Here is a 13416-nt window from a genome sequence, read left to right on the forward strand (position 1 = left end):
TTAACCATGAGAGGACGTTGTATTTATCTCCCACAAAGCAATCAAAGTTTTTACTTTTGATTAATCTCACTATGTACTGTAAAAACGTGCGACATGTGTTCGCAATGATTTATTATTTTTCATGCACATTTGAGAGTGGTATCAAAATGCGTAGGTAATATCCTGAAGTAGAAGGCACTTTTATTATTTCCTGAGAATTTTTTTTATAAAGATTGAATATACCTTAAAATGAACTAAACATATGAATGTAACCAATCATGGAAAACATAAGCTATGAAGGGCAACAGTTCTGGAAATAAACTTAATAAATTTCTAAACTTTAAACAGAAAATATTCTTAAAATTACTTGTTTTAGGGGTTATTTTCCTATAAAAAAAAAACCAGTGTCGACAACAGTCGTCAATTTCAATTTTTTTTATAAAATCTTTGCAATGCATGTAGTCTATATTGTTTGATAAGAAATTCCTCTGAAATTGGTGTATTTTGGAACTGAGCTCATTACATCAAAATTAGCATTTAGGATGTATGTCATATGCTAAATGTCATATGCAAAAAAAGCTTACATCATGAGATTTAACAATTCAGTGTATTTGATTTTAGAAAAGGAAAACCTCCAACATACTAAAAACCGATATGCTAAATGGAGTGGTGTTTTTTTGTATGTTACTAGTACTTGTTGTATTCATGACTACATGCCAATGTATAATAGTGGATAGTAAATAGATATTCCCCTAAAAAAACTCGATAGAGAAGTATTTCTCTCTGAAAACTGGCCCCAAAAAAGTAATCCCCGGAATAAATTGCACAAGAATTGTATTTTCCTTAAGTAAATCCAAACAAATGATTTTTAATTTTAAACTTTCCAAAAAAAAAAGACAAAAGATATTCATATCCTATGAACAAAGAGGATGTTGCAGAAAATACTGCTAAATTAATCGAGAGTATGGGAGTATGGTGTTCCAATAGAGCCACTTTAAAACTTCGTTGTGTTAGCCGTGACATGACAATTTGCAGTAACCTTTAGACGTTTTATCACATCCTTTATATTCTGCTTAAACGATAAAATAGCTACTATTTTCACAATACTTTTAGTACATCATTTTTAGACGCATGACGTTAAAATAAGAAAGTAAAATTGGTAAGTAAAATACGGTGTTCAAAATCAAATGTCCAAAGGAAAAAATACAAAACAGGAGCAGAGCAAACAAAAATATCTACAAAAATTAAAGAGAGGATCAGGTGGTGATAACGAACAGTGTTCAAATTCAGAAGTCCAAAATTACAAAACAGGAGCAGAGCAAAAACGGGCCTCTATAAGAAATTACATGTAAGAGATATGACCAGTTGCCATGGAGGAGTGAGCATCCTCTGCTGACCGGTCACACCCGCCGTGTGCTCTTTGTGGTAATCGGGAAAACGGAAAAACCCGTAGACAATTCGGTGATTAATAATGGTCTTACAATACGTATTTTAAAAAACGCTCAGTCAGCATTCGAACTAGCGGAAGTATTTTATCAAATTGTTTGTAAGTAGCTTGCCTCGTTTTAGAAATTGTTCATAAGTAGAGCATGCCCTTGCGTATTGAATCAAATGAGAGACAAAAATTCCATATGCTTTTTTTCTTTCTATCTCTCGTATATAACTCTTTTGCAAATTATCATATATTTTTTTTTGGCACCAATACCATATATATGTGAAATTTTAAAAAAGCTTCAATAAAATGTTTCAAAAAAGCAAGTAAGCAAACTCCATATGCAGGTGATAAAGGTACATTGCTACGTAACTAAGGTTAGTTAACGATAGAATGATTGATGCATCATGTTTCTCATAGATAATTGTTGTTATGTTATTATTAACGTCTTTATCTGGTAAAATATTTAAATATGAAATAGATGACTCAGACTGAATCCGGCAAAGTATAAATTGATCTGACAACCTAGTGTCTTGCTAGAGAAAGAGAATAAAGAGACAGACGGACAAAAAGGTTTCATGCAAAGCAACTTGAAATCGTAATTCTTCCCCGTTATCTTTTCTCTGACGGCCCAGATACAATATATTCATCACGTACATGTACATTGTCGACTTACACTGCGACACAACAATGTTACTGCCACTGCCAAATTATTTCTTGATTCAACCTATTGATATGTTGTTAGCTTTTACTAATGATTGATGAATATAAATTCACAAGTACAAGATAAATTACTACAACTGAAATAAATGATGAGTGACAACAAATGAATATACGTGCATGTATCTCTGATTCACAAAAAATGGGTGCATCTTATTCAAGATATTTAAATGATACGTATATAAGGTCAGATAATCAAAATAATACAAGAGAACGTGATAAAACGTATTAACTAGACCGCATATTTAGATGGGGAAAGGAGTGGTATGAACCCCTTCCCCCGCTTTTTAAGAGAGAGAGAGAGAGAGAGAGAGAGAGAGAGAGAGAGAGAGAGAGAGAGAGAGAGAGACCTTTCGATGCAATATTTAGCTACAGTGGCCAATGTTTCATCTTTTATCTTTCATGGTTTTTTTTGTCCTTAATTGAATTATAGCTTATAATAGATGAATATTAAAATAATAACTTTCCTCCCTAACTACTAGTAACAATAAAAAATGTTTAATTTTCAATAATAAAAACAACAAGAGCAAAGCTCGTTGCTCGTTGGTAATGGAAGACTCTAATAAGCGTGCGCTATTTAAGAATTTGAAGGAAAAAATGGGACTATTCGTATAGAATCAAAATAAAATCAATGTAATCTTATCAAATACATACAGTACCGATCAGACCCAACCTTACAAAAAGTAAACCCCAACTAAACCCTGGGTTTACTTTCTGGGTTTACTCTGGGTTTACTAGAGTGGAACCAGAGTAAACCCAGAGTAAACCCCAAGTAAACCCAGAGTGGACACAGAGAGTAAACCCCGATCAGAAGAATACCCCGAAACCAGACGCTACATGTGTATTCGGAATATACAAGGGACAGGAATTACAGGCAGTAGGATGATAAGATAAAATACATGTCTGCTTCACACCTAAGTGCGTATAGTTGACTCCAAAAGCAATTTTCGAGTAAACCCAAAGTAAACCCCGAGTAAACCCAAAGTAAACCCCGAGTGCACCCAAATGTTCAAAAAGTAAACCCAAAGTACACCCAGAAAGTAAACCCGGGTTTAGTTGGGGTTTACTCTGGTGTTAGGTTGGGTCTGATCGGTACTGTATATAAGTCAGTGTAAAAAAGTACATGTACACTGTAGATGTATCTAGTTCATTGTTGTATCAATTAAAAATGTTTTTACACCCAAGAATTCAGACACGTAACAGAAGGTAAGGGGGGGGGGGGTATGGGGGACTGCCCCCCCCCCCTCCCACTTTTTTCTCGCAGCAGACACATTTCTTAAGTTACATATATAAAATTGAATTAAAGTGGTGTGCCCCCCACCCCCACTTTTTGGGGAAGCATATAGAAATAAAAGAGAATATAAGGACATCAAGAGTGAAAATGAAGGTAAAGGAATACAAAGTACCGCCCCCCCCCCCAAAAAAAAAAAAACCAAAAAACTACGCACCCCCCCCCCTCCAACGAATTAAGATTATCAAGATTTTGAGATTCGAGAATTTGCTTCTTTTTTTTTTCTTGTCAAGGTTTTTTTGATGAGGAGAAATCTTAGTATAGATTATTCTTATGATAGCTTTGGTTTTTGCAAAGTTTGACATGATGGACTTAACTTTTTCCTAAGCGTATAAACTTTCTTAAGAATAATCTTAGCCTGCCTGACGGTCTTTTTTACAATTGACGACTACATTTGCAATTTGTGTGCAATTCTTTTTCTGCGATCGTGGGGGCAATATAAGAGTGTGTCATCTTAGGCGTTTACTCAATATAAGGTATGAGAATATTTACAATTATTTTACGAAGAAGCTCTCGTAAACATTAAAGAAAGACAAGGATGATGTCTTGTGGACGATTGCTCGAACACCGTCAATTGTACATACGATGATCAATAACCAGTGGTATGGAAATCACAGGGCTTCCTAAACCTAAGGTGGTATGGGACATCTGTCGATATTAATGTGGATTAAAGTACATTATGATTGAAATACTTTCACCGGTTTAGAATTTTTATATTTTACAATACCTAACCAAAAATACCTTTAAAAATATTTTGAAAGGTAAAAATTGTAAAACCCACAGTGGGATTCGAACTCATGATTTATAGAATCATAGTAAACCCTCTAACTCACTGCGCTACGCTCTTAGATGACAAAATTGGTAAAGAAACTACTTATATAACTGCACTAAATTTTATTGTTTATTTCGATAAACAATACGTCACAACATGGAAGTGTCCCATACCACCTTAATTGAAAATGCCAAAGTGTCTTTAACATAGTACTGTACTCTTCTGGCACGGTCATCGCAGACCGATAAGGTAAAAACAAAGAAATTATATTCACAGTACGAATAACGGCTTACGAATCTTATATTAGAATGTGTATTAATTACAGGTATAAATAAACAAATCTGTCGAATGTCGAATAGCCAGCACTAGTATTGTATTACATGCGCGGTTCCAGAGGGGGCGGGGGGGGGGGGGGGGGTCGCCCACCCCCCCCCCCCCCCACCCCGAACAAAAAATCTTGAACCGCACAGAGGCGAAGACTTCAATGCGAAGTTGCGAAGGAGAAGGAGCGATAGTAGTATTGCTCCTTTGCCTTTGCAACTTCGCACTCTCGCCTTCGCATCTTCTTGCTTCGCCGTCGCATCTTCGCACTTTCGCGCCTTCGCCTTCGTACTTTCTCTTTCGACTCTTCGCACTCTACCATTTCGTCCCAGAGGCAAAAGTGTGAGGGTCGAAGTGGCCCCATCGGAACATCATTAAAAAAAAACCGCACCTATTTAAACAAGCCGATAAAAAAAACGCACGGTGTCGTGAGAAAAAAGGAACCATTCAATTTACTAGTTAAGATTCCAATTGAATTTAAACTGTTTGACAAAACAAGCTTACTTGTCTTATAATACGGATGCGAAGTGTGAAGCTATAAAATAAAAGTCTACAAATTATAGTACGCATCCATTTAATATTTTTGAAACATATTTCAACTTAAGGTACTTCACTACACCGAGACTTATACTTTTTAAGACACTACGTCACAAGATGGCGATTTAAATGTTTTGTTAAACTGTTTGTATCAATCGATTCAGATGTATATCGTCATAGCTCAGTGGTTAAAGTATCAGGCATGTGAACCGCAGGTCATGAGTTCGAATCCACCTGGGGCTTTTGTTTATGTTTACTGAATGAATTTTTTGAAAATATCATTTTTTAACTAAAGTTGCACATTTTTTCGCCTATTTGACATATATACTTCTTATCCATCATGCTTTCTATCATAATCAAGTAATTTTCTGCTGATTTGAGAAACTTTTTCAAGGTGTAGTGAGGCACCTTAATTAAAAGCTTCACGTCGTCATTGATGGTCAATGGAGAAACTGGTCGCTAACCTTTTAATGTATTTAATAGAATGGTTTCGTTTTGGAGATGCGAAGGCGAAAATGCGAGGGTGCGAAGGCGAATAAGCGAACTATTATAAGCGTATTATCGCTCTTTCGCATCTTCGCAATTTTGCCTTCGCCTTTCAAGTTTGTGGAGCCCTCAATCGTGCGGATCCAGATTTTTTTTCTAGAAGAGTGTTGGGGGTGGGGGGGGGGGGAGTGGGGGGGGGGGGGGCGAATGATTATTATTGTATTTGCCGCGGTTGGGAGGGGGGTCCGGGGCATATTCTTAGTAATTTTAATTTGCGAAATTAATAATATTGAAATTTCCAGAGAGAGGGAGGGGGGTCCGGATCCCTCTTATCCATAAAATTTCGTGCATGAGCAAGGAATTCGAATGTCGTATAATGAAATTCAATGTTACTGTGTTTTAACCACAGCATTGATTTAAGGTAAGAAGACAGCTGATAAGTGATAGAAATCTTGAAATCAATACCTTTTATAAGGAGAATATAATGATTAGACGTAGCCAACACTGGTAAACAAAAAAAACACCCGCATTACCCAGTAAAATATTAATGAACATCCATTGAAAGCACGTGTGCTTATTATGATAATATGCATGCGTACCAATAACAAATTCATCGGCAAGCCTCGGATGAGTACGGTATCCATACCATCACTGATGGTCAATGGAAAAACTGGTCGTTAACTTTTTTATATTAATATATTTACTAGAATGGTTCGTTTTTGGGATTAACTAAAGACGGCTCAAGAAAATTTAATTGTAAATGTACATATACTATATATATACGTGTACATATACGTAACGCGTGTGCACACTGTAGTTCGTATACTACAGTTAACCTGTGGTTGTACTTGATCTGTACACATGCAGTCAGAGGACCCTGTGTTTGTACTTGAGCTGTACACATGCAGTCCGAGGACTCTGTGTTTGCACTTGAGCTGTACACATGCAGTCCGAGGACCATGCATGTGTTTGTACTTGAGCTTTACACATGCAGTTTGTGTTTGTACTTAAATTGTATACATGCAGTCAGAGGACCCTGTGTTTGTACTTGATCCGTATTCACATGCAACCAGAAAAGAACTCGATGTTGAATGTATATACCATTTAGATAAGTATTCAAAATTAATCTAATTTTATTTAAAATTGGTAAGTAGATAAAAACAACAATAAAAACGCGTTTTTGGTACAAATTTTTACATATTGCAGTAATAACACTACCAACTACCACCAACCACCAAAATATTTAAATAAATCTCATTTTATATAAATGCTGATTTCCTGGTGATCATGATAATTTGGTTAATTCCATATCAGGTTCTTTTTTCAAAGCCCAAAAACGGTATTCGATGTGGCTACTTTGATCTTCGCATTTTCGCCTACAGGGCGTAGATCTATGCGAGAGTGCAAAGTTGTGAAGGCGAAAGTGCGAAGTGGCAAAGGCGAGGAGTGAAGGTACGAAAATGCGACGGCGAAGCGCGAAGATGCGAAGGCGAAAGTGCGAGCTTGCAAACGCCAAGAAGCGAACTACTTTCGCTCCTTCGCACTTTCAAGTTTGTGGAGCTCTCTATCCTGCAGATCCAGATTTTGTTGTAGGAGAGGGTGGGGGGTCCCGAATGATTACTGTATTTGCCGCAGGGGGGTGGGGGGGGGGGGTGTCCGAGGCATATTCTTGGTAATTTTACTTTGTGAAATTATTAATATTGAAATTTCATAAAAGGGGTGTTGGGGGGGGGGGGGGTCTTCCCCATCAAAATCCGTGCATGAACAAGGAATTCGAATGTCGTATACTAAAATTGAATGCTACTGTGTTTGAACCACTGTATTGATTTAATGTAAGCAGACAGCTGATAAGTGACAGGAATCTGGAAGTGCATATGTACACATTATGGCGAGCATTACCTATTATGTAGCGTACATAATGATTAGACGTAGCCAACACTGTTAAACACATAAAAAAAATCCAATGCCCCAATAAAATATTAATGAACATCCATAGTAAGCACATGTGCTTACTATGATAATATGCATGCGTACCAATATCAAATGTATCGGCAAACCTCGGGCGAGTACGGTATCCACGCCGTCATTGATGGTCAATGGAGAAACTGGTCGCTAACCTCTTTATAAATGTATTTACTAGAATGCACACATCCGTAAACATGCAGTAAGAGGACCCTGTGTTTGTACTTGAGCTGTACACATGCAGTCCGAGGACCCTGTGTTTGTACTTGAGCTGTATACATGCAGTCCGAGGACCATGCATGTGTTTGTACTTGAGCTTTACACATGCAGTTTGTGTTTGTACTTGAATTGTATACATGCAGTCAGAGGACCCTGTGTTTGTACTTGAGCTGTATACACATGCAATCAGAAAAGAACTCGATGTTGAATGTATATACCATTTAGATGAGTATTCAAAATTAATCTAATTTTATTTAAAATTGGTAAGTAGATAAAAACAACAATAAAAACGCATTTTGTAACAAATTTATACATATTGCAGTAATAACACTACCAACTACCACCAACCACCAAAATATTTAAATAAATCTCATTTTATATAAATGCTGATTTCCTGGTGATCATGATAATTTGGTTAATTCAATATCAGGTTCTTTTTTCAAAGCCCAAAAAACGGTATTCGATGTGGCTACTTTGACCTTCGCATTTTCGCCTACAGGGCGTAGATCTATGCGAGAGTGCAAAGTTGTGAAGGCGAAAGTGCGAAGTTGCAAAGGCGAAGGAGTTTAGGTACGAAGATGCGACGTCGAAGCGCGAAGATGCGAAGGCGAAAGTGCGAGCTTGCAAACGCGAAGAAGCGAACTACTTTCGCTCCTTCGCACTTTCAAGTTTGTGGAGCTCTCTATCCTGCAGATCCAGATTTTGTTGTAGGAGAGGGTGGGGGTCCCGAATGATTACTGTATTTGCCGCGGGGGGGGGGGGGGGGGTGTCCGAGGCATATTCTTGGTAATTATTAATATTGAAATTTCCAGAGGAGTGTTGGGGGAGGGAGGGGGGTCTTCCCCATCAAAATCCGTGCATGAACAAGGAATTCGAATGTCGTATACTAAAATTGAATGTTACTGTGTTTGAACCACTGTATTGATTTAAGGTAAGCAGACAGCTGATAAGTGACAGGAATCTGGAAGTGCATATGTATACATTATGGCGAGCATTACCTATTATGTAGATGGTTTCATTGTTGGGCTTAACTAAACCCTTTTACACCAGGCTGCGTCCCCACGGCGTTGTAAAATTCATGGAATCGCTGTAGGATCGCAAGGAAAATTCAGAAAAAATGTACAGTTTTATTTGAAAATTTTACAACTGGAGAAGTCACGGCGTCCTGACGGCGACCTAGGCGGTCTTACGGAGTTCCCACGGCGTATAACTGCGTTTCCACGGAGTTCTACTTGGCGATTAACTGCGCTCTCGCTGAGTCTCCGCCGAGCGCTCATGACTTGCTAGGAGTTTTTACCGCGCGTCCACGGCGTGCTCTGTGCGCTGACTGCGCTCACAAGACGTTCTTTACTTCTTGGTAGGTTAATATTAATTTATACAATTGTATGGGAAACAAATAAGAATTTACAACTAGTATATAAATGATTTAAAAATTGTTTTGATTTTATGATAAGGTACATTGTAATTGAAACATAGTTACTTCTAAACAATTTGTGAAGGACTAGGATTAAACTCTTAGTAGTCAGGTCTATAAAAAAGATCCGTTATTAGTTGTTAGAAAACATTGAAAAGATGTGAAAACATCAGAACCAAATGGCGTGAATTCCATCTACGTCCATCGATTGGTCTTGGAATATTAGCAAATGCTGCTTTTTACATAGTCATCTACATCCAGTTTGATAATTATTACATCGCTTGCTATTGTACAACAACCATTTTTCGAGTTTTCGTGGTCCTGATGACAACGCACAAGAAACGCCGTGGGAGCCCAGTATAAACGCAGAAAAAACGTCACGAGAGCGCTATGAACCAGCAACAGCTCTTTGGGGTCGCTGAGTGAACGCAGCCAAATGGAAAACAACTTGTTCAAACGCTTTAGATGCGCAGTGAGAGCGCATTGAGAGCGCGATAGAGACGCAGTGAGATCCCAAAGGACTCCGTTAGGTCTCCGTGCAAGAGCAATTAACTTATCACTGCGTCTACAGTGCGATTAGCTGCGTTCCTTGAGCGCACCGACGGAGCTCTCGTGGCGCTGTTGGAGATCTTACGGCGCTGTCACGGCGACCTCACTACGCTTTTACGGCATGTTTAGAACGCCGAGCCACGGCGCGTATTTTGTGCATGTTCAAAGTGCGCGCCGCCGCATGGCGTTCTTAAATGATCAAGGCGATCCCACCGCGACGGACGAAGATGTAGTTATGTTGTTACAGCGCTGAAGAAGACTCTACTGCGTTAACCTTGGCGTTTTACATTATTTAAGGACGCAGCGGGATCGCCGTGAGAACGCAGCTCCGGTGTAACAGGGGTTTGAAGACGGCTCAGGAAAATAAAATTGTAAATGTACATGTACTAAAAAAATACTTGTGCACAGTATAGTTCGTATACTACAGTTAATCTGTGGTGATCAGTACACATGCAATCCGAGGACCCAGTGTTTGTACTTGATTTGTACACATGCAGTCCGAGGACTCTGTGTTTGTACTTGATCTGTACACATGCAGTCCGAGGACTCTGTGTTTGTACTTGATCTGTACACATGCAGTCCGAGGACTCTGTGTTTGTACTTGAATTGTATACATGCAGTCAGAGGACCCTGTGGTTGTATTTGATCTGTATATGTATATGCATTCAGAGACCCTGTATTTGTACACTTACAATTTTCAGACCTACTGTGGTTTCATCAATATTCGTTGAATACCAATTTTCGTGGATTTCGTTGTTAAGTTGCTCCACAAAATTAAATGTTCATTGAAGTGCAATTTCTATTAACATTTTGTATTGATAGGTTCATTGGCCACGAATTTAAGTATCCTTGAAACTGTGATTTTTACTATATCCACGAAAATTGATACCCTTGAATATTAATGAAACCACAGCATATATTTACATATTCCAGTGTCTTTGCTTGTGATAACACTACGTACCGATTTTGTACTATATAACCCATAATACAAATGACGCCAAATTGAGGCACCAGCGGGGTTTGCTTATTTATATTTATACAATGTATATTTAATCGTACGATGGCATAAAACTATATAAATATAAGTAATAAGGAATCATTCTTTTAATATTATGAGGTGATAATTTCGGTCGGGGCGTGATCAAATCTATCATAAAGCCCTTCGGGCTTTATTGGATTTGATCACGCCCCGACCAAAATTATAACCTCATAAGGCCACAATTAAAAATATTTCAGTTTGTCCAAACCCGACCCATGATGACTGGGTGTGGGTAGGTAGGTAGGCAAATTCTTTTTTTTTTTTCAGAATTTGCATGAAGATATTGTAACACTGAGTACGGTATATCTTTTTCACTATCATACCTTTGTAGAGACAATCAAAAGCCATGAATTTAAGACCTGTATATACATGTATTAGTCTATTATACTGAATTAAATCATTCAACAATAAATTGGGTTTTTAGCACAGGGGCTCGTCACGAAGTTTTTCCAACCTTTTATATCTACCACCTCTATACAATAAAATATACAAGGGAGGAATCAAAACTCGAAAAAATAGCTACCTCCCGATTTCGGTCGCCTCGTATTAATTCTTCTCGGACGTTAAACCCTGCACTCTAGGTATCATTAGATCGGGAAAGGACCATAGTTTTTAGGAATACCAGCAAAATTTAAACATCGGCAACAATTTTAGAAGTTGTCACGCATTTTCTTCCAGTTTACTCTCCGGTGACACTTTCTTCGATCAGATGTCGCGCTCTCATTGGTCAATTCAATATTGCTCAAGATAACTCGTACGCGGACTTGTATTTTAGAGGGAGGTAGCGATTTTTTTCGAGTTTTGATTCCTCCCTTGTGTATTTTATTGTATAGAGGTGGTAGATATAAAAGGTTGAGAAAAAAAACTTCGTGACGAGCCCCTGTGAGCGGACACAAAAAATATCCGAAAAAAAAAAATTCTTCCAAAAAACGGCAAAAAAAGAATTTGAGTCGGCGGGTTTTTTTCGGGTCGGTCGCGTTTGGGCAAACATACAATCTTTTTATTTTGGCCCAATACTCAAAGAATGATTCCAAGTTTAATAATATTCCTTATATATTTTTGAGAAAAAAAACTCCTAACTATTCGTAAGAAAATCAAAGGTGGAATAACACATCATAACAAAATGGCTGACCTCTGAACGAAAGGATATTTCGTTTTATTAAAAGGATTTATGTAAGTTATCCAATAGCCGAATAGATAAAATGTCGGACTTAAGATGAAGATAAGGGATAAATGTCCGTACATCACGAGTTCGAATCCTGCTGGGGCGTTTGTTGTTAACTTGCATGTACTTACTGAATTTTTTAGATATTCAATTTGTATCCCTAAACTGTAAATATTTCGCTTATTTGACATATGTACAGTTTATTTATCATTATATCTTTCATAATCAAATAATTCACTGTTTATTTGATTGACTTTTTCCATGTGGTTTATTCGACCTTATCTATGCTAAATTTTCTCATATTGGCAAGCGTAAATCGTCTTTTATCTTACATACTCGTTGAAAGTTTTCATTGCGTTCGTTAATGCTAAAATTCGTAGTTATCGCACAACCATTGTATATTTTCAAATATACATGCATGGTCTGGCAGATCGAGATTACAAATGAAAATTCGCTATAATACAAATACAATAATGAAATTACAGGCGTCGTTTAGATGAGTTATTGAATGGGCTTTCTTCTGCTATTACATGTACAGTATCATATTCCTACATGAACAGTACATGCACCTATTTCAACTCTACATTTAACTTCGGGTGTCCACGTTTTCTTTCGGGGGGTAGGGAGTAGGGGTACAACATACGTATGTTTAATATTCACAGGTTCACTGAATATTTAACACTGAGAAAACTTTAGATCAGCTTGTCATTTGGTTGTAAATATATGTACATTTTCGGTAAGGGGGAACCTGTTGTTGTACTTAATATGTATACATTCAGTCAAAGGACTCTGTCTTTCTACTTGATCTGTAAACATACAGTCAGAGGACCCTGTTGTTGTACTTGACCAGTCTGTACATTTGCTGTCAGAGGACCCTGTGTTTGTATTTGAGCTGTACACATGCTATCAGAGGACCCTGTGTTTGTACTTGAGCTGTACACATGCTGTCAGAGGACCCTGTGTTTGTACTTGAGCTGTACACATGCTGTCAGAGGACCCTGTGTTTGTATTTGAGTTATATAAATGCAGTCAAAGGACCCTGTGCTTGTACTTGATCTGTAAACACATGCAATCAGAAGAGTACTCGATGTTTGCATATACATGCCATTTAGATGAATATTCAAATTACAATTTATAATTAAGAAGGCTTAATAGTCAGCAAATTACCAATCGCATATACATGTACCTTAAAAGTTGGATATAATCATATTAGACAGAAGCCATGATGACTTTACATTGTTTATACAGTACCGATCAGACCCAACCTAACAGAAAGTAAACCCCAACTAAACCCTGTGTTTACTAGAGTGGACCCAGAGTAAACCCAAGGAAACCCAGAGAGTAAACCCGGTCAGAGGTATACCTCTGAAAGCAGACGCTAAATGTGTATTCGAAATATACATAGGGCAGGAATAACAGACAGTAGGATAGTAAGATAAAAGACAGGTCTGCTTCACACTTCAGTGCATAGTTGACCTCAAAAGCAATTTCCAAGTAAACCCAAAGTAACCCCAGAGTGGACCCAAATTT

General features: G+C 37.7%; 1 protein-coding gene across 1 annotated transcript in view; it reads left to right on the forward strand.

Moving 5' to 3' along the window:
• Window positions 1-13416, forward strand: part of LOC136269574 (tripartite motif-containing protein 2-like) — a 106917-nt gene that overhangs the window by 37787 nt on the left and 55714 nt on the right. The window lies entirely within an intron of this gene.

Source organism: Magallana gigas, chromosome 4 (genome assembly GCF_963853765.1).
Source record: "Magallana gigas chromosome 4, xbMagGiga1.1, whole genome shotgun sequence".
Lineage (NCBI taxonomy): Eukaryota > Metazoa > Mollusca > Bivalvia > Ostreida > Ostreidae > Magallana > Magallana gigas.